The sequence below is a fragment of the Lissotriton vulgaris genome, chromosome 7 (assembly GCF_964263255.1).
Source record: "Lissotriton vulgaris chromosome 7, aLisVul1.2, whole genome shotgun sequence".
NCBI lineage: Eukaryota > Metazoa > Chordata > Amphibia > Caudata > Salamandridae > Lissotriton > Lissotriton vulgaris.
The window spans coordinates 1556534363-1556557796 of record NC_141695.1 but is presented as its reverse complement, the minus strand read 5'-3'; positions in this window follow the sequence as shown (position 1 = coordinate 1556557796).

The following is a 23434-nucleotide window of genomic DNA, read 5'->3' as shown; positions in this document are numbered from 1 at the left end:
GCAAAGGCGTTACCTTGTCCCACTTTGTCAGTGACCTTTTTATGTGCGCTGCATTTGATTATCGCCACTTTCTTTGGACAAAGCAAAGCATTCAAGAGATCACGCACTAGTTCTCCGTGCATAATGTGTACTCTATGCGAAGTCAAAAACCCACGCTCTCTCCAGAGTAGGCCAAAGTCATGCGCTACTCTGAAGGCGTACCGGCTATCTGTGTAGATGTTCACACATAGGCCAGCACTCAATTCTCAGGCTCTTGTCAAAGCTATTAGCTCCGCTGCTTGGGCCGATTTCTGTGGTATTCGTGCTGTTTCTACCACTGTCTTAAGCGTCGTGATCGCATATGCTGCAGAGGTTGTGCCATCTGGCAGCCTTAAACACGATCCATCAACCCACAGTTCCCCATCCACATCTGGAAGTGGCGTATCCTGTAAGTCGACACGACCCTTTGTTTGTTCTTCAGTCAGGAAAACACAATCATGGTGTTCTTCCTCCTGGCCCTCAGCAACAGGATACGGCAATAAAGTGGCAGGGTTCAGGGTAGCACATCTCTTTAGTGTGATGTGTGGCGCCAACAGTGTGAGCTCATATCCTGTTAAACGTGCACTCGTGAGATACTGGGTTTTCGTTTGATTTAGCAAAGCATCTACCGCATGGGGAACTAACACCAACAGTTTGTGTGACAACACTATTCCCTCACTCTGCCGTATAGCTACTGCTGTTGCTGCAACTGCTCGGAAACACCCAGGTAATCCTCGAGCTACAGGATCAAGTATTGCCGAGAAGTATGCACAGGGCCTCTGCTTATCCCCGTGTGTCTGCACTAACACCGACAATGCGCAGCCCTCTTTCTCATGCACATACAACGTGAAAATCTTTGTGTAATCTGGTGTACCTAGCACTGGTGCAGAACAAAGGGCTTGTCTCAATTGTTCAAAAGCATTCTGACATTCATCTGTCCATTCAAGAGGCATTGGTGTAGTTTTGGACAATAATGCTAACAAAGGTTTTATAATGTGTGAAAACCCCATTATCCACTGTCTACAAAAGGACATTAGACCTATAAAGGCACGTACATCTCTCTGAGTGCGGGGGACTGGTGTATCTAAAATTGCTTGAATTCGATCAGATGTTAATGCACGTCCCTCCTTAGACAAAAGATGACCGAGGTAGGTCACCTTTGGTCTACAATATTGTAACTTTTTCCTAGAAACTTTGTGATTGTTCTTAGCAAGAAAGGAGAGCAAAGCAAGAGTACTCTCCTCACACTGCGCATATGTGTCTGCAGCCAGTAAAAGATCATCCACGTACTGGATAAGAGCTACTCCAGACTGCAATTCAAAAGAATCAAGCTGTCTCTTTAAAGCCTGGCTATAAATGCTAGGACTTTCTGTATAGCCTTGAGGAACACGACAAAATCTACATGATTTATTATTTAACGTGAAACCAAATAGATGTCTGCTGTCGGGATGGATGGGAATTGAAAAGAAGGCATTTTTAAGGTCAATGACAGAAAACGTGGTGGCAGTGGGGGGGACCAAAGTAAGTAAGGTGGTGATATCAGACACCACCGGGTACTGGGGCACCACAATTTTGTTTATTTCTCTCAAATCAAAAATAAATCGAAAGACTTTGTCGTCTGTGTCTTTCTTTAGGATCGGAAGAATCGGGCTGTTACAAACATTGTAGGGAACCTCTTCTACAACTCCTGCAATAATCAAATCCTGAACAATGTGCGTCAGGGCGATTTCACCTTCTCTAGATATCTTATACTGGGGTACACGTGGCAAAGACACTCCCTCCTTAACAGTTATTCGAATAGGCGGAATGAGCATCTGTCCCACATCCGTGTCTGATGTAGCCCATAACGTGTGTGGGAGAGAGGCTAATGCTTCAATTTCCTGCATGGTACAAAGTCTTCCTGCATCCGGGTAATTGTCATTCAAAATAACCCGCACTCCTTCAGGAGCACAGCGTATTGTTGCTCGAAAGTATTTAAGTAAGTCTATGCCCATAATAGTGTTTGGGGTATGAGGTGACAATAAGAATGGGCACAGACTAAAGAATCTGTCAATGCAAAATGCAAGAGGTGGTGACAGTGGGCTTGGAGAGGGTGTGCCATCGAACCCTATACATGTAATCGTTTCGCCAGACAGGGGAGCCCTTGGAACCAAGTTTTTAGACAGAGCACTACGAGTAGCTCCTGTGTCAACTAAAAACTGATCAGTAGAACCCAAAACGCCCGCTGATACATATGGACCTCTTTGATCTACTGGCACTTCAACCGATTCCACACCCCATCCTACGCAATCCTATGCGTGCACATAATCCTAAGACTCTACGTTCTCCCACTCCGATATCTGGTATTGATTCCGTCGATCAAAGGTATTTCGATCATCCTGACCACGACCCCTCGCCTCAAACCTACCACGATCACTTCCTCCACCTCTCGCCCCCGAATAACTATTCCGTGTCCTTCCACCTCCTTGACCACGCTGACTACGTTGCTCACGAAGCACCGGACAATCTTCAGCCCAATGCCCAAACTCTTTGCAGTATGCACATTGGTCCTCAGCAATATCGGTACGACCATAAGACGTACCATACCCTCCTCGTCTGCCTCTATCATTCACCCTTGGCTGCGTAGCACGAACCTGAGCCAACATCACCTTCGTCTTTAACTCCTTCGCCTTCTTATCAGTACTTTCTTTAGCCTCTAATTCCTGCCTCTCATAATACTGAGCCATAGTTAACAAAGACGCAGGGGTCGCCGTGGTCCAGGAACTTTCACTAGTTTTCATATGGCTGAGATACCCGCCACCCCCTCTCAACACAATCCCCAAAGGAGGGAAACCGGAAACAGTTCTTGAAGTTTTTGGAAGTGGGAGGGAGTGACCCTCCTGGCCGTATTTATTAAAAACAAAAATTAAAACATTAAACATTTTCATATTAATGTACAATTTCATTACCACATTGCGATGTTTGGCTAACCTTAACAGATGCTCTAATACAGAGGTTCTCCTAGCCGAACTAACATCCTACAAAACATTTTCTTGAAATATTGAAATTGTACATCCTAACGTTTAAGGGCCAACGGCAAGGTCGTAACCGGTGTCAAGATCCCTAACCAGACATACCCCCCCCACTTGGGAGGGGCGACAGCACTGAGGCGTACTCAAGTGCAACTACTACCAATTTCCCTTGACTTGACGGGGGCACCTATCAACTCGACGCCAGTTAAAGGTCGTTCGAAGACTCGTGTGAGGTATCTAGAAGGTATCGTAGACCTCCCCCCAACCCCACACAACTTACCGCATCTGCCGTCGCAGATGTCACTGGCCCCGGGAAATTCCCCAGGAGGGGGCTGTAACCCCTCCTACACAGGAAGGGGCCTTGACCGCCTTTCCTTTTCTTTCGGCGACCCATCCTTAGAAGGGACCGCCTCCCCGTTGAGGGGCCAAAGGCCACCTCCCCCCAGCGCTCCCATCCGTGTTGGGTGACGCCCACTCATAGGGATCTTCCAATTAGTGCTCACCGATCATGACCTTACCGCCCGACCAAAATAAATACGACAAATGCTAACTAGACTAAAATTACATTGGCCACTATGACCGAAAAGCATGTTTATAAATGGACGTTAAATCCGAATTTCTTTAATCACCAAACTTATAAAAATAGGCCAATCTTTATTACACATTCAACATCAACACGATACTAACACAACCTGTAAATGAAATAGAATTAGCGATCAATTTTATTAAAACAACTGGCTGTCTTCAGGGGCTGGTGGGTGGGTCAAAATTGGCTCTTCGTTCCGTCTCGAGCTCACGTGCAGCGAGGAGGTGCAGCTTCAGAGCACAGGAACAAGAGGATGTCTTCTGGTCTTGCGTCCCTTTTTATCCATCTTCAGGGCGGGCGTAAACCCGCCCCTGCCTGCCCCGAGGGCGTGGCCGGTCGCGTCAGTGTCTAGGCCAGCCCACTCTAGGGCGGGAAAAAAGCGCGCCCCGGCTACGCCGCTTCGGGCATACCAGCCGAGACGCGCCTCCCGCCCAAAATGGCTTCCCGGGGGGATCGAGGCACTCTGCCATACGTTCGGGGGGACCGAGTGGTCGCCCCTTTCCATATGGCTGAGATACCCGCCACCCCCTCTCAACACAATCCCCAAAGGAGGGAAACCGGAAACAGTTCTTGAAGTTTTTGGAAGTGGGAGGGAGTGACCCTCCCGGCCGTATTTATTAAAAACAAAAATTAAAACATTAAACATTTTCATATTAATGTACAATTTCATTACCACATTGCGATGTTTGGCTAACCTTAACAGATTCTCTAATACAGAGGTTCTCCTAGCCGAACTAACATCCTACAAAACATTTTCTTGAAATATTGAAATTGTACATCCTAACGTTTAAGGGCCAACGGCAAGGTCGTAACCGGTGTCAAGATCCCTAACCAGACATACCCCCCCCACTTGGGAGGGTCGACAGCACTGAGGCGTACTCAAGTGCAACTACTACCAATTTCCCTTGACTTGACGGGGGCACCTATCAACTCGACGCCAGTTAAAGGTCGTTCGAAGACTCGTGTGAGGTATCTAGAAGGTATCGTAGACCTCCCCCCAACCCCACACAACTTACCGCATCTGCCGTCGCAGATGTCACTGGCCCCGGGAAATTCCCCAGGAGGGGGCTGTAACCCCTCCTACACAGGAAGGGGCCTTGACCGCCTTTCCTTTTCTTTCGGCGACCCATCCTTAGAAGGGACCGCCTCCCCGTTGAGGGGCCAAAGGCCACCTCCCCCCAGCGCTCCCATCCGTGTTGGGTGACGCCCACTCATAGGGATCTTCCAATTAGTGCTCACCGATCATGACCTTACCGCCACAGGCCGGATAGTTGACCGGCTATCCGGACCCCCCACAACACTCCTACCTAAAGGTCATGTTTCAACGATTTTAACCATGCTAAGAAGTCTCCTAAGAGTAACTCATTCCCCACCCAAGATAAATGCACACCATCCCCCAAATACATACTGTCATCATTAATACAGCTATGAGAAATAGAATGCAATGTCCTGGAACGGAACAACCTACTCACTTTGTTGTTAAGCTTTCTAACAGAATGATTCAAAGCAGGAATAGAGACAGCCCCCCGCCACACCTTTCGTGGAATCAAATGGGACCATGCAATTGTGCACCCCGGAACTCTCCTCGCCAACCAACTTACAGTGGAAAGCATTGCCTCCAGGAGTAGTCGTCTACCGGTGGTGACCAAATCATTGCCCCCTACATGTACTATAACTATAGACGGCGGTGACCTTGTCCGCCCTAACAAACCCTCGAAAAATGTTTGAAACTGGTCAATACAGAGACCGCCTCTTCCGTAGAAGGACATCCTGTACCCGTATTCCCCAGCTACGTGAATCATGTCACCTGCTTTGAATACGTCTGCGGCACGCCTCACGTATGAGTGGCCCACGACCCACACCTCCTTTTTCACAGCCGGTGACGTCTGACCGCTGGCCCGGTGTAGGGTCGACTGCATAGTCCGCCCCGCCTCGTAGGCTTGCGTAACTGAAAACCAAACAAAAACAAGAAGCGTGAGTACATTATTACAGCTTCACAACATGTGCAACCGCACGTATCTCTTATAACAATTGGAGGACCAACGCCCCACTCGTTTCACTTGCTCAACATTAAGACCCCTGGCTGTAGCTTCCGTAGCAGCCCCTATCCGAAAGGAATGGGTCCCAAATTCGCCCGGGTTCAAGCCCGCAGCGGCAATTGACATCGCAAGCACCCGCTGAAACTGAAATTTCGTCAGTGGGGTGGCGTCTGCGTGTCTTAACAAAGTCCCCCCCCATGATGCCACCCTTCGTGCTAGGTAATCTTCTAAACACTTTACCGGACACATGGAGGACCCAGGAATCCTGCGTATGATGACGCAGTCACCCATCCCATCTTGATCAGTCTTGGACCTTACAAAGGAGACAGTCATTGTTTCTCCCCTGATCTGAACGTGTTCTTGGCACAAACCCCCTGCCACATCCAGTTTGTTCCTTGCAACTAGTTCGCTTACCCGCATTGCCCCGTGAAATGCTAGCGTAAAAGCGGCTCGGAACAGCACCGCCTCAAACTGAGATGAACATGTGGCCGGGAGTGTGGCCAACAACTGGGACAATCTGTCCAAACCTATCGGGCGCCTTTCATCTACTCTGCGACCCTCAAGGCGTTGCCACCCACGCAGCGCTTTCTGTACAACGAAAGACGCTGTCGGGTCCTGGATAGCGTGTGCTCTGGCAACAAAGGAAATGGCAGCACGATGCCTCTGGGCCGTAGCCACCGATTTCCCAGCCCTACGTAAGGACATCAGAAAATTCACTACCCATTCCTCGTGACCCCAAAGCCGCTCTCTATCAGTCCCCAAAAAGGCTAAATAGGCCCGAAACGCCCCTTCGTATGCCTTCCTCGTCCTTGGTGCTAGACTCTCTCCCACGAGGTGACGAAGTTCGGGGCACCGAGAGACCAGAGAGCTTCGGGAAAGGGTGCCGGCTCTGGGTCCGCTGAGGGGAGGAAACCCGAGAAAGCCTGCATTTGAAAACGAGACAATGCGTCAGCCGCCTGATTCATCACCCCTGGAACATGCTTTGCTCTGAATAGCACGTTCAATTGCATACATAGTAAAACAATTTCCTTAAGCAGTCTTAGCATCAGTTTACAACGTGCTGCCTGACTATTGATACACTCGACCACGGTCATATTGTCAGACCAAAATATGACAGAGTGATCTTTGAACCCATCGGGCCATGTTCTCAAGGCCACCAAGATGGGAAACAGTTCCAGGAAAGCAATATTACTCGTCAGACCATTCTCATGCCACCATGTCGGCCATTTCTGCGCCGACCATTTTGTGCCGAAGATGGCGCCAAAACCTATGCTTCCTGCTGAATCTGTCCATAGCCCCAACTCTTCAGAGGACACGGCTGGTTTATTCCAGACGATTCGACCATTGAAGTCCGCCAGGAATGCTAACCAAATACGCATGTCCTGGCGGACCTCAGCCGATAGTCTCGTGCGATGATGGCCCTCTTTTAGGCCGACCATCGCTTGGGCAATTGAACGGGAAAAGGGGCGGGCCATTGGTATTACCCTCAGGGCAAAATTCAACTGTCCCACCAACTGCTGTAATTGTTGCAGCGTAACTTTCGATGCATTGATACACACTTGCAGCGCAGCCCTGAACTTCAACACTTTGTCAGCTGGCAAACGGAAACAACCCTCTATGGAGTCTAACTCGATCCCCAGAAACTCGAGGCAAGTCGTAGGACCCACTGTTTTTCCCGGCGCCAATGGCACACCAAACTGTTTCATTAACACACAAAATTCGGCCAAGGCCCGGCCACATTCAAGATCCCCGGCTGCCCCAAGAAACAAAAAATCATCAAGGTAGTGCATTACATATTGGAAACCCGTTTTCTTTGTGAAGACCCATTGTAGAAAACGACTGAATTTCTCGAAATAGGCACAGGATATAGAGCACCCCATTGGCATACACCTATCCATGTAATAACAACCCTGAAACATGAATCCCAGGAGACGCTGGTCGTCTGGGTGTACCGGGAGCAATCGGAACGCTGACTCGATATCCGACTTCGCCATCAGCGCCCCGGGCCCCAGGCGATTCAAAATGGCTACGGCCTCATCGAAGGATGCGTACCGCACCGAACACACTTCTGGATCGATTGCATCATTTACGGAAAGACCTCGTGGAGCTGACAAATTATGAATCAGTCGGAACTGACCTGGGTCTTTCTTGGGGACCACCCCTAAGGGAGAACAAACAAAATTCTGAACCGGGGGTACACTAAACGGGCCGGCGACCCGACCTCGTGCCACCTCTTTACGGATCTTATCCTGTACTACGGGCGTATGCTGCAAGACGGAAAGTTGATTTTTGCACTTCCCCACACCCTGAAAGTCCCCTACCGGGATGCGGAAACCATACGAAAAACCGTTCCGCAGCACCCCAGCAGAAGTACGATCCGGGTATTCACTGAGCCAGGGAATCATCGCCAGGGTATCAATCGGGGTAGGTAAAGGCGCCCCTCGGACTATATTAGACCTGTTTGGCGCCTCCTCTCCCCCCATTATCACCCGTTCTGGCTCTGCACGAGGACTCAGGATGGGACGACCCGCAACCACTACATTCATGTTTGAATTTACACGATCCCTGGGGTCTAGTACATTTACCTCTGTTGAAATTAAAGCAGAAACCCCTTTTCCCAGTATTGCCGGCAGGTTTCGAGTAATCGTCGGCACCCGTACCTGATCGAAAGGGCGTCCCCGCATATTGCCGGGAAGATTCGCCAACATTACTTCCTACCAACGGCATTTTCAACATTCCTGTCTCCTTCATTTTATCCCAAGTTAAGGAATCATAACAATCCCAGGTTAAACTTTTATTATGCTCCTTTGCCTTTCTAAAAAGATTATCGTAACAGAACCAATGGTTACCCTGATGCGATGTCGAGTACCCCATGATTCGTGATTGATAGATTGGAAACTCGGAAAGCAACTCAGGCCTACGTTCCCCCAAGATTGACATAAAAATTCCCCAAGCATTGCCCCAATTGCCAATATTCTCATTCACTTTAAAGGCGGCCATCTTTGCGCGCCAAACACTCGGATGCATGAGATCCTTCTGACTCTTAACATGCTCCACCTCATAATGATCAACAAGCAATGAGAAAATGTTCACATATTCCCCCGCCCAGATCTTTTCCTTAATTGCCAAAGGAACATGTTGACCCAACTTTTCTCTCCGAGAGGGTGTTGACTCATCCCTCGCAATCGGCAATGGCCGCTTACCTGCACCTGACGCTGCCTCTGTGGTCGCAATCGTCCCTGGTGTCTTGTCCACTACTGCAGCCGGCACGGACACCTTGGCTGCTTCCCGTTTCTCACGCAATTGCTTTATCAGCGCCTGCGCGTCGACAGCCGTGGCGCCCTCGTTACCTTTACCCAACCACGCTGCCAATTGTGCCGCCAGCTCGGGCGGCATATCATCCTCGGACACGGGGGTGACCACAACGGGAATCGGATTCCCCTCCTCCGGCACGGGAGTTGGTGCCTCGAGCGGGGCACTGGGACCCGGGATGTCTTCTCCCGCTGCTCCCCTCCTGGGCCTCTTGTTTTTCCCTCCCGGGGTTGTTCCCGCCAAAGGACGTTTTGGTCCCCCTTCCTCGTTCTTATCCACCCGCTTCTTTAGTTCGGACATCTCCTTCATGAGAACACGCAGCATCTGTTCAGTAGTCATGCGTTTTCCCACCTTTTTCGGCATTCTCCAACAACGTAACTGTAAAACAAACAAGAACGATTAAAACGCTCAAAATTGGCTCTTCGTTCCGTCTCGAGGCAGCTTCAGAGCACAGGAACAAGAGGATGTCTTCTGGTCTTGCGTCCCTTTTTATCCATCTTCAGGGCGGGCGTAAACCCGCCCCTGCCTGCCCCGAGGGCGTGGCCGGTCGCGTCAGTGTCTAGGCCAGCCCACTCTAGGGCGGGAAAAAAGCGCGCCCCGGCTACGCCGCTTCGGGCATACCAGCCGAGACGCGCCTCCCGCCCAAAATGGCTTCCCGGGGGGATCGAGGCACTCTGCCATACGTTCGGGGGGACCGAGTGGTCGCCCCTTTCCAATCGCTTTGCAATCTCCGGTAGGAGATTAGCCACATACTTATCGACAAACAGATGCCTACCCGTATCATCCGTTAATAATTGCCCACTGTAATCATGGAACGCTTCTTCAAAACGTGAAAAGAAGTCAGATACCGACTCGTCCTGTTTCTGTTTGCAAGAGGCTAACATAGTCCAATCAATTTTTTTAGGGGGAACAAGCGTTTTTAATTTGTTCAGAATAGCTGTTGGTAGATCTAGAATTAACTGACAAGGCTTACATGCAGGTTCCCTGTCTAAGTCAGCTTGGCCTATAGTTTTCCAATCCGCTCCTAAAATCGCTTGATCATCAAACTTACGAATTGCTCTCCACATATCAGGGGGCAGTATTAACCCAAAGAAAAGATCGATATCAACTAGTGTCATAAAACAGGAAGAAATAGCCCCCTCCACTCCTTCATAGAAAGCTGCCGGATTTTTACGGGGATCAGGTAAAGCGTTTTTCAATGCCATAACATCTGCTCTATTCCAAGGCGTATACACCCAAATATATATAAAATACCCTTTTGCATCCCCGGACAATTTATCATCACTGGTACCTTGCCCTTTTGTGGGAACATACAAAGGTGCAGCTTCACGCATAGGCATAACATGAACTTTAGAACTCTTATCTGCTCCAAAGATAGAACACTCTTTGGATTGCTCCGTCGACCCCGGCGCAGGCACGTCTGCTGCTTTTTGTGCTTCCCGTAATCTGGACGCCTCATCCCGTAGCTGGACCAACCGTTGGAAAAACCCATCCGCATCTGTAATAACAAATAAACCTTTACGCATATTCTCACGATGAACTGATATGTCCTTAGGTTCTAGATCATCTGAATATTTCCTAAATCGTTCTACAACTTCATCTCCGAAAGCACTTAGAAAATACACTTGTTCTCGCTCTGACCATTTATTCCTTTCAATATTAATCTCTGACATAGTTATTTTATTCAAATTGAGTTTCCGAGCAAAACTGCGCAACTCCTCAGCTTCACTAGCAGTTAACCTCTTACTCTTACTCCCTCGACCATCGTCGTCCGAGCCCTCGTCCGGAGCCGTAGGCAAAACGTACGGAGGCGGGCACCGATCTAGTAATGAAAAATCATCAACTTCATTAGTAAGGACAGGATAAAGCGGACGCCGAATAGGAAATTGACCGCTCGTTTGCAAATTACGTTCCCGTGCCTCCCTCTCTTTCTTTTCCTGCAACTCCTTCTCCTCCAGCTGTAAAGCCTTATCTCGAGCAGCCTTGTGCTGCTCTTTTTCCACCAAGGCAATCTCACTCTTCATTCGTTCACGCACTGCTTTCTCCCACATTCGTACACAATCAAACATATCTTGTCTAGACCTGCGCGGAAACAAACATTGCTCCACAAACTGAACCTTTCGTAAATCAAACGACCCATGTAGTGGCCATTGCAACTTGGGATCAGATTTGGTGTATTTATTCCATAATTTACTGTACAATATAGGGGGAAGGCCAAATTTGACATACATTTCACGGTTGGGTGTCCCCTCTGGGGGAGCCGGCTGAGATTCATTTAGTCGATAAGTGGTACCATTCCCAAGACAGCACATTCCTCGGAGTGTACTTAAAACAGGCATGTTCAAAAAGTATCACGAAAACGCGATACCACAAAAATGGCACTTACTATACTTCTCACAAAATGTGCCGCTCAAACACAAACAAAGTTAGAGAAATATCTCTACATGCCTGCCTATGTGAAGTGCACTGCACATATAGTTCAAATCATAGGATCAAATGTTAGCTAACTCAAAACATATTCATAGAACCACAGTAAGTGTCCGCAGACTACCTTACCAATCACAAGCTTACCAAAATCTCAGATATCCAGGTTCCAACTGCCAAGGTCTTTAATCGAATCAGCCAAACCGGCACTGCACGACAACTCAAACAAGCAGGATCTCAGTCGGGGACCGGCGCCACCTGGAAGGTCAGATCAGAAGGAAAGGAAGGAAACACCGTGGGTGCCAAGACTCGGGTCACTCAGAGGCAGCGTACGCGTCCATGGCGAGTTTCCAATCCTTCGTCACGACCTCTCCTTCGGGCATCCGAGTCGCCGATGAGTCCCTTCGTGGTCGCCAATTTGTGGTATTGGGTTCTCCAGGCCTACATACTCAGCAGAATACCCTCTACACCATAAGAACTGTTGGCACGGAAACTAGAAAATGCAAAAGACAAGTTTATTAAGACCCCATGGGGTGGTGGTACATTCCTACAGCACCCTTCGGCAATGCAAGAAGTATCACACCGAACATCAGTGCAAGTCCTTCTTTTATACAATTTTACAGTCATTAAAAGGTAGGCGGTACATAGTTACAGAGTTTTAGGTACATATATGGTCATTTTTGGAACACAGCCAACTCATGGGAGGAGCTATAACACTACTGGTCAGTTTGGCGGAACATTCCTAAGAGATGACTGGTCAATCTAAACTGCGCATGTGTGGGCTTGACCATTACTAAAAATAGCCTGTTGCTGGGCAAACTCGAGTGGTCAGTGGTACAGAGGAAGGACAAAAGGGCATGCTGACGACGAGGCAACGCATTCTCTAAAATGGCCGCCGTTACATACAAAATGGCATTCAACAACTATAGTCAAGATAAGGGAGGAAACACGTGTAGCAAAGCTTAACGCTAACCCGATCATTGTCAAATTTGACAAGGGGGGATAGGGAATGCAAACTAAGAAGGTTGGAAACTTCTTATATTCTTAGATTTGATTCTAAACATCCAAATGGTCTTAATATTAGTGAAGACCAACATACCGTCCTCTAACACATTTTAAGACTTATAGGTTAAAGGATACAATACTACAATGAGATAATTACTAAGGAAGGACCTGATATGACATGAATGATATGATTTTAGAGAAATGCATTCAGACATTTGTCTGTTCCACCAAAAATTAAAGCTTATGAATTTTATAGTGTAAATGTATTTAAGGATAGTATAAATTTGTTGACATATTTATTAGGATTAGGGATACTCTGCGACACAATGTGCCTCCTCTCTCTCTTTACTCTCTATATCTCTACACCTCTCCTTTCTCTTCACGCCACCAGGGGAGCGAAAAGACAATCAGACAGTCTGCAAGAGACATGGGGGAAGCCTGAAGGATTACGAGAAGAAGAAGAAGCAAGCATGAGAACATGGACAAACAGGCACAGGCCAATCGAGACAATGCTTGCCCCCCCCCTGCCCCCCCCCCTGGGGCGCTTTTCCCTGTCTTTTCCCATCCCCCATGTGTTTTTCACTCTGCACCATGTATATATGTCTTTTTTTCAATAAAAAAAAGGGATAGGTTTTTAGAATCATTATATAAAAAGTATATATATTTTTGATACTTCGGATATTTATGATGGTTTTATCTAAGGATTGACCCTGGTAATTATATATATGTTAAATTGACTGCCCTGATTGCACTTTGCACTTTATATTCATACAATACTTTGCACCTAAGATACGTCGCTTTGCTGGCAAACTGAATAATGAAATGATTCTTATTTATTGCTTATTCACTTTATGGTATTGCACTATTATTATTATTTATTAGGCACTTAAATAAGTTTACTTTCAATTCATGGTGGTATACAATGGCACTATTAGCATTTATGCAATGAATTACTCTTCTGTTAAGAAACACATAATTGGAAGGACCCATAATGGGATTAATGTGAAGAACTGAAATTACATTTTGTATGATGTTTCTTAAATTACATAGCAATCGATGCGGAATCTGAGTTTGGCATGTCCGTTCTCTATTGCTTATAGGCCGTATTCCAACGGGGAAGCTGTCATGGGTGGAAGGCCTGTACCTCTGCGGGTACTGTGAATTACTTATCTTGGATGTCAGTCCAGTCTTCATTACTCCCTTCTCACCAGGGTGGAAAAAGGAGTTGTGTGACAGGACTGCTTCATGCTCACAGGTCCTGCTGAAGCTAGGTTCTATTAATCTTATTATACTTGTATTATTTATTTTGCTGACACAACGTGGGCACTTAATCTTATATTCACTGACATATATATTATTGTACATATTTTGCAAGAACATGTATTATTTGATATCTCTATTATGAGAATAAGCGATCACTTTCTGTTTAAAATAAAAGGGCAAAAGCTTAGTAGTACTTGTTATACATTCAAGAGAATAATTATATGTGTGATGGCTATTAGAGAGCTTTCAGTGGCAAGGTCCTTAAAGCTAAAAGTAAGCAATCAAGAAATGTCTCAACCAGACTATGTATTTACGGCATGAGTAGGGCTTGAAGTTGTAGGGTCTTTACACCTCAAATCATGTACATGAGACAGGAGTTTACCAGGATGTTTGAGGAATTAAAGTAAGACAGGATGAAAAGTATGATAAAAATGCTGCTGCAAGTGAATGCATGAATTCGTGATATACAAACTGTTGCCTGATTTCTTATACTCTCTCTGTAAAATAGGGAGCCCCTTAACAATTTACCAGGCACATGCTTTAGACAGTGAGGCACATTTATGACACTGCATGACAGGGAAAGGGCAGGAGTGTGCCGTATTTAAGGCAATATGGTGTATTCCTGTCCTTTACCTTGCACTGGCATCGTTTTGGCAGCCTAGCGCTAATGCAAGAACCCTTGCCTCATGGTGAAAAAACAATCCTGGGATGCATATTCCTCTTTCTCTGTGTACTGCAGGATGCACAGAAAGAGGAATAAATGAGGAGAAATAGAAATTTTTCTCCTTGTTACGCATCCCATGGGAAATACCCAGGTTTATAAGTTCTAACACCAACACAACGCCCATGGAATGCCTTCCCAGTGCAGAGTAAAGGAACACAGCCATTTGCACTGCATTGCGTGACTACAGATTTTCTAACCCACTGAAAGCCAAGCATAGTAACTATGAGTGGCTTAAGGTTAGCGTCACTCTTGCACCACAGTGCGTGGTGCAAGAGCAATGCAAGCCATTCATAACTAGGCCCACAAGTCTTTAGTCATGCAGTCATAGGATCCTAGAAGTGGAGAGGTGTGATGCAGTGACCAGGGCAGCTGACTTCACAGCACAGGGTTCACGTTTCGATCCCCGGCTCAGTCGGCATCTCAGCTCAGCACCATGTGACTCTGGGCAATAGCTCACTTAATTTCAATGAAGGCCCCAGCTCATTGAGACCCGTAAGGGTGAGTAGTTTGCGCTTTACAAATACGGATTTACATTACATTTATATAAGTCACAATTGTTAGGCGTGTGTGCCTTTCTCTATTTAAGCAGTGGCTGAAGGACCCAATCAGCTTCTTTCATACTGCCCTTACCAGCCTAAATGTGTCCATCTATGTCTTAATGGTGAACGTCTAGGTTTAATGATACACATCCCACACATATTGGTGGCAATTCCTGACATAAAGAGCTCCATGATCTCATGCATAATAGTAGTCTTTCAGGAATATTGTGGCTGCTCATGGAATTATAGAGGCTATCTGTGGCATAATGATCATTTCAGAAACTGTTCAGGGGGCCTCAGACAGCGGCTACTGGGCAAAAGCTATGTGACGCTTCTGGAAGGCCCCCCTTCCAGGCCTCGACCTCCATTGATGCAGGTGGGCGAATAGGCATCAGTAGGCCAGGACCTGAACTTCTGATGAGGTTGGTCGTGTTGGGGCTCTCTTGTGTGGAGGCAGCTGACAGTCCTTTTCTCACAGCATTGAGTTCCAATCACAGCAACTTCCAGTCACTGAACTGGGATGCAACAGCAGTCACCCGAATGGGTGCTGAGATCTTCAGGTGCCTTGGCTGCAACGGCATAATATCATCTGAGTAGGATGGCACAAAGCAATTCTGGGCAGTGCAGGGTTTCCTACACATTACAGGAACCTTGTGGCACCTCAGGTTTGGTAGTCTTTGCTTCTTGGAACCTGGTTGGGACCTTATAGCATGGTTTGGCAGTATTATGGTCACACCATCCACAGCTTCTTGTGCCTAGGAGACGATGCTTGGGATAATGCAAGAAGACTACCTCGCCCACCTGGTCTTCAAAGAAGCTGCCCAGACAGATCGGCAGACCCAATCATTGTGTTAGGTGGTGAATCCCTGTTGGACAGAGCCTTACTTCAGTGTCAATTCCTGCAGTTCTTTCTGGGATCAGCCAGTCCTCCAGGGTTGGTGCTTATTTCCCTCTTATAGAAGCTAGACTCCTTGGTTCCCAGGACAAGTTCAGCAATTCCTCCTGCCGTTCGGAGACCAGGTGGTGTTCCCTAACCACTTGGGCTATTTATGACTTCTACTGACCGAGATCAGGAAGAGCCAATGTTTGGCACCCCTTTAAAGGAAACCTTCCTCTCTGGTGACAGATACAGTAGTCTTTTCCCTTCATCCAATTCGATCCATTAAATGGAAGTTACAAGAAGTCTAATTAATAGACCAGAGAATCAGAAAGGACCTAAACAAATTCTAAGTTAAAGCCTGTCTCCTCTTTCCTCCATCCAGTGTCTGGCTTTTCCTGCTCCTATCTCCAGAAGGCCAGCAATACAGGTATGCCACCTGGGGAAAGCAACCTCACCTTCAATCATGTATACATGCCCAGGTCATGGCCACCTGTGGCATATTGTGCCCGCCCCATAATTATGGTCATTCCTACGCTGGCATGCTGTGCGTATCCCTGACAAAATGAGAGAGAGGCTTGAATTATAGTAGCTATCTTTGGCACAAGGGGGCACCGTATACATCCGTTGGCAACCGCTAACGATATATAAAATGCACTACTTGACCCTATGGTCCTCGTTGCGAGTTCAGGGCAAAATTCCAATCCAAGTGCAAACACGTGTTAACACAGGGATTTAACACACCTTCTCAGTTTTGCCTGATAAATTCCGGCAGGTTAAGCCTGCCGAAATCACTGGGGGAAAAAAGCTCGGAAAAAGTCAAAACATGTGGAATTCGGTGTGTTTAAAACAGATTCTGCATGTTATGCCTCATTTGCAAGTTAAAAAGTCGGAACAGGGGGAATTTATCATACGTGGTAAATACCTCACTGCGGAGTAATGTAATTTCCCACTTGTAGTAAATAACACACCTATTCCGTCTAGCTTGTAATAGGCGCTTATGTCTTTTGAAATTTGTCCAAGATAGAGTTGCTCCCAAACTTTGGCTGTCCCACACTCACAGGAAGTCAATCTCACTCACTTTCCTCATTCACACTTTGGCAGGTCAGGACTGTATTTACCCGCCATTACTTTCAAGCACCACAAGCCACCACCTCTTGTGGATGGGAGTTTTTTTTTTTAGCATTCCCTCTCTTGTGGGAGTTTTTTTTTTAGCATTCCCTCTCTTGTGAATAGTATCCTTTATATTCATCAATATTTTCCTTTGAAGGGTCTTGGTTTAACGGTGCACTTTAAACCTTGAATTTCTCTACTTTACTTTGTCATAAAGTTTCCAGAGTAGAACGTTACATCATCCTTGTCACGTGGCCTCTGTAAACCTTGGTAATCCATTAGGTTGCTTGTTCTCTTTCATGTCCTGGAAACGCTAGACACTCTTGAGGTTTCAAAAACGCCCGCAGATATGGAATGTTGTCCTTGTCAAATAAAAACTGTAAATTATTGAGAATGAACTGACTTGTAAATTAGGTTCCTCTCATAAAGTGCTTTTTACTCGTTCGGTAAGAGCAGCATATTTAAGGATGTAATTTGAAAAAGACGTGTATCAAATGTCTGACTCTTCAATCCAAAGGGGCTGCAAATAATTTCTGTGTAATTATATGGGGGCTTCTCATGCTAGTTCTCATGTAAATACCTGTAAAAACTGATGTGTTTACACGAACATAAGAAAATGACTAACACAAGAAAGAATCTGACCTACTGCACACATTCCTTGGGACGGCTTGTTTTTTGATGACGACTTGCTAAAGTGTGGGTTTACGTCAAATGTTTGCACACTGGTTTGAACATTCCGCTGTGTCTGTGCACAGTTTACCCTGTGAGATGCTGTACGTAAATACAGGATGAGGGAAGAAGGTCAATAAAACACAGCTCATTCAAACAACCACTGTTTAGGGCTTTTTACATGGCCTGTGGAGCCCAGCTTCCATCTTGCAAGTACCTGTGACATAATCAACAACAATTGACAAAACCAACAATGCTTGCTTTTGTTGAGGGCAAGCTTGTGTACAGAAACACAACAAAAGTAACTGACTAATATCCACCACTGAAATTACTTAATATTTCACCATATTAATTCACCACAAATCCTTTGTAGCGTGCTACTCGCCAGAAAAGTGCTCAACACCTATCAAGGGTAACAAGTGCTATATGAATGCAAATCTTTCTTCCCCTTTATCCCTCTGCTATCCTTCTCACTCCAAGTAACAGACTAATATCCACCACTGAAATTCACCACTAATCCTTTATAGGCTTCCTGAATAGCGTGCGTCAACAAGCGCTAAATAAATGCAAACCTTTGTCCTCCTCTATCCTTCTGCTATCATTCCAAATCCAAATAACTGACTAACCTATCCACCACTTAAAATGTACTTGCATGTTTCTCTATACTAATTCAACACTAATCCTCTATGGGTCCCGGAATAGCGTGCTACTCGCCGATAAAGTGCTTCGACGCCTCGTCAGGGGTAGTAAGCTCTATATAAATGCAATTACAATACAATTACAATACAATATATATTCATACATAGAGCGCACATGCATGCACATATGCAGGTCAAATACATGCAGGCACCCATGTGCACAGACAAGTAGACATACAGATGTCCATGCATATAAATCCATAGGCACTCCTGCTAATCGCAGATGTTTTCTGAATTCCAGTCAGGCTGTTGGACATGGTAATAATGTTGTCACAAGAATGAGTAACGCAGCGCAAGGAACGAAAAAAGAGACATAGAGGATAGACTGTTTCTTCATCTTCCAGACACAATCAAAGTCCAGAGTTTGGACGTCACAGGACTTCTGCCAAGCTTTTGGGGAATGTCATACTTTACGGAAGAGGAAATCTCTAGCACGTAGTAGTGTCATGCTTCATCATCTGCATCTTCTCCCCACCCTGATAAGTCAGTGCAACCAGGGCGGACTCAACCTCCTCGAAGACTTTAAAAAAGGAGGGAGTTCTTAGATGAAAACTGCTGGAAGAGGCGGGATCCAGATTAACTAAAAATACCTTGGGCGTTCTTCTGTATTTTACCTTTATTGATGAGGATCCCAGGTATATCTAAAAACTAAGACAAACGGGTACACATAGTACAATGACTCAGACCTGTCTTTTATCTTCCAACATGTTTCTGCTATCCAATTATAGCCTAACAGGTCTGGGGCATTCTTCAGAGCGTATATATCCTTGAACTAGCCCCAACGGTCCTAATAGTCACATAGAGCATTGATGCTACTGTATGTAAACTACCAATATCCCAGGTGAATTCTACCTGATACTGCATCTATAGAAGTTTATTAACCTATTCGGAAGAAATGAACAAAAGATACATAACCTTAAAAAAAAATTTGGGTCAAAAAGAATGGCTTTCCTATATTAGTATATGCTTGGAACGTTTATTTATATTGTGGGCTCGCAAGAGCACCCTTACTGCAAACTTTTGCAGACTGACAAATGTGATGAGTGGGAGGGTGTAAATCCCTTGTAGGCGCACATGCAATAAAGACAGATGGTATCAACAATATTTTTATGAACAAATTATTGTATTCAAATAACTAGATTCTTCCTTAACTTAGACTTTGGGGGATACCGGCTTCTAATCATATAATTCCAATCTGTATAATTTCACTCAAAGCCACACAGTTCTGCACAACACAATTCCACTCCACACATTTCCATTGTGCACCACATAATTCAGCAATAAACAACATAATTCAACTCAACAGCACATTTCCACCACACACCAAATACATCCATCCCACACCACAGACTACTACATCCTGCCATAATTAAACTCCATAACATACCAGCACACAACACAAAATACCATTCAACATAATTACAGTCCATGTTACACTATCCCACTCCATATAATTCCAAAACACTAAAAAACACATAATTCCTATCCACATAATTCCACTGCACACCATGCCACATAATTCCACTCCACACATCTACTCAACACCACTCAATTCCACATCACACAATTCCACAACTAACAATTCCAATCTAACCCACATAATTCCGCTCCACACCACATACATCACTCCACTCCACAACACAGGGGTAAAATACATTGTCATTTGCAATGCCAATAGTTCTAACTCGTGCAAATGCAAGACCTTTTGGCATTGCCAATGCTTGTTTACTTTGTGAAGGTCCAGCAGTTCCCTAGACACTCCCCACCTCCTGCATGCCTAGCTTGTGGCCACCATGTGTGGGAATGCTCTTTCAACTCAAGATCTACAAGATGTACCCTGTCACAAGCACATGCACACACACATACATGCAAGGTCTTCTTGACATTTTTTTTGCAAAGAATTATTACAAATCATTCAAGGACACCTGTCTGGTCAAACCTATGCCAATGCTTCCGTCTGTGGACATGTTTGTAAAACCTTATTAATAAAACTACATATAAGATGGCCACCTTTGAAAGGAAGCATGCCTGCACACATTGACTGCCATTTTTAAAAGTGTTTTTTGAAACAAAGTTGTACAATAACATTTAAAAAGTATCCACAAAGACAATTGGCTGGCACACAATGGCAAGCCTATTTACTTTGCCAATGCTTGTTTTCTTTGCGGTATGTATTTTTCTATACATGGCACATGCTAAACCATAATATAGGTGCCCTGTAATGTGTGCCCTAACCCTGAAAACTTATTGCATTCTCAAAGAGAAATTTAAGGTCTCAAAAATGATTTATTCAATTGAAAATGTGTTAAGTGTTTTTGTCCTCTTGCAGTTAATTAAGCGGTCTGTGGATCTTCTATATGAGTGCGGGTGGGTCACTGGAGTTAGATTCTTCAGTTTATTCAGAAAGGAGGAGAACTATATGATGTTACTCAATTAAGTCCAATTTTAGTGTGTTGTTCAGTTGTGAGCAAGTTTGAAGAGGACAGTTTTCAGTAGTTTTCCAAACTGTGTGTAGCTTAGTAAAGCTCTCAGTTTTAAATTCACAGTATTCCATAAGCTAGCACCAACATCTTCCATGGATCTGCCTCATGCTTCTACCATTTACAAGTACACTACCTTATGGGGTGTGCAGTTGTGGAGTGAAGGCTTTGGTTGCCATGTTGTAGGACCAGAGGAAATAGGTAGATGGATATTTTCTCCAGTAAACATTCTGAACAGTGCACTTAATTATTGCTTCCATAAGGAGTCACAGTAATCCATTTTGGAATGTTTTTTGTGGTCGCATTTGTAGAAGTACAGATGCATCTATCTGCCTCATTTTGAATTCTCTTTAGCCTTTCACCTAGACACTCTGGAAACCCTGTTAAGATAATATTGAAAGAATCCGGCTGTGCCATGACACAGGCTTTCCTGAGCTCCATTTGCTGATCTGTTTGGAGACCTTGGAGGTTATCCATAGGATTGGAAGCTTCACTATGTCAGCATTGACTTGTAGTAGATCTGTTTAGATGCTGATTGCCAGGTTTCTAACATTTGACAATATAAATTGTGGTGTTCCAAGACCTGGTATCCACACAAGAGGTAAATAATCAGGGTCTGAACTTCTAGCACCACAACAATTTTATCTCAGCTGGTGCAAAGGAAACCTGAGGAAGCAATGGCCTGTGAGTCTGGGCTATTTTCAAAACAAAGTGGATTTAGGTGTCATTAGGGAAACACCAGGAAACCCATCCTGTTTTTTTCAAGATGTTGAGTAACAGACAATAGTGGGGCATTCCCTGAGGTATGCTGTATGTTGCACTTGAAGAGGATGACTCAACTGCACACACTTTTATTGTTGTCTCTGATTAGACATAAAGGATTTGATTCAAATAATGCTAGATCCAGACATGCCTACAAAAATATCCAGAATTTTGAAGAGGATTTTGTGGTCCATCATTTCATAGGTGGCAGATAGTTCAAGGTTTTCATAGCTGATTTTTTTGTCTTGGTCCAAACAGAAAAAGAGGGTTTCACAGGCGCTTGTCATAGTCAATTCTGTGCTTATTGCAGGACTAAATCCAGACTGATGGTCATGGAGTAGCTTCTTATTGGTGTACTCGTGTAACCTTCCTTTCCATGGTCTTACTGAAGATTAGTAGGTTAGTGATTGGGCAGTAGTTTGCCAAGATCTTTTGATCTGCTGGTGAGTTTTGAGAAGACAGAGAATTACAACATGATTTAGAGCAGCAGTTCTTAACCTTTTGATTTCTGTGGACCCCCAATTTATCCTTAGTGGCACCCAGGGACCACCACCGAGTCATTATTGCAATCTAAGGACCCCCATTGAGTCATTATTGAATCTGGGGACACCTACTTAAGCAAATTCGAAGATTTGAACCACAAATCAAAACACAAAATTACAGAAACAAGTATTCATCAAACAAATACACACTTTGCTTCATTGTGTACATACATTTTATTAATTTGTTATTAGATTTTATTTCATTTTCTAAGCTTTCGTCGATCCCCTGAGTAGGTGTTGGAGGCCTCTTTGGTCCTCGGACCACAGGATAAGAACCAGTGATTGAGAGGGGTGGGAACTACATGCTTTAGTAGAGAGACATTTGTCATGTTTGGTTATATCCAACATAAAGGATGAAGGAAGTGCATGAAGCATTTAACTGTGAACAATTTCACTGGTATACTCAATGCTTTAGTCTTAAAGTCCAGTTTAGGTGCTTGTTCATTTTCCAGAGGTTTAAAGTTCATAAAGGCAGACTGAAGATGAAGAGAGAGAATAGGTCAATAGTGTGCAGATTCTATGTTGTTAGAGATGAGATCAAGACAGTTGGTGATGTTGGACTCCAAAAAGTATAATAGTTGTTTCAAATGATGTTTTGTTGCACTAGTTTTTCTTTTTGGGGCTTCTGTCTTAGAGAGTTCTTGATAGATACAGAAGAACTTCCTCATTTAGTTAGATGCATAATTAATTCATTTGGGGCCATATGTATGAAGCCAAAAATGAGTCGCAAACGGTGCAAATCATTAAAAATAGCGTTTGCGACTAAAAAATCGCTTATCGCAATGTATGAAGCCAAAAACGCATGCAAAATAAGGAATCGCAAATTAGCGATTCCCAAACGTTGCGAAAGTGGTAAATAGCGATTACAATAGCGATTTCCAAAATTGCGCTGAAACCTGTTAGCGAAAATCGCAAATCTGGAAATCGCTATTTAGAAATCGCAATGGAATGTATCAACCAATCGCAAATAGCGAATTAAGCAAAATCGCTAAATAAGGAATCGCAATTACCATCAAGTGGGAGCAGGTGGTAACCAGGTGCAAAGTATAAATTGAAGCCCAGAATGCAACACACTCTCTACCACAATGTCCGGGCTGTACATGATAGTGAGGAGGCGAAGAGTGAGAGCTCTGGCGCAGAGGAGGAGACGGCAGGAGAGGATATTCCGCTTGCGCACCACCATCTTCCAACGCACTGAGGAGGATATCTACACCCATTACAGACTGGAGGAAGATAGCCTACTTGATTTGATTGAGGAACTCAGGCCCCACCTAGAACACCCCACCCGCAGGACACAAGCCATACCCACACACATCCAGGTCCTGTGTTCACTACACTTGCTGGCCTGAGGTAGTTTTCAGGGGGTCATAGC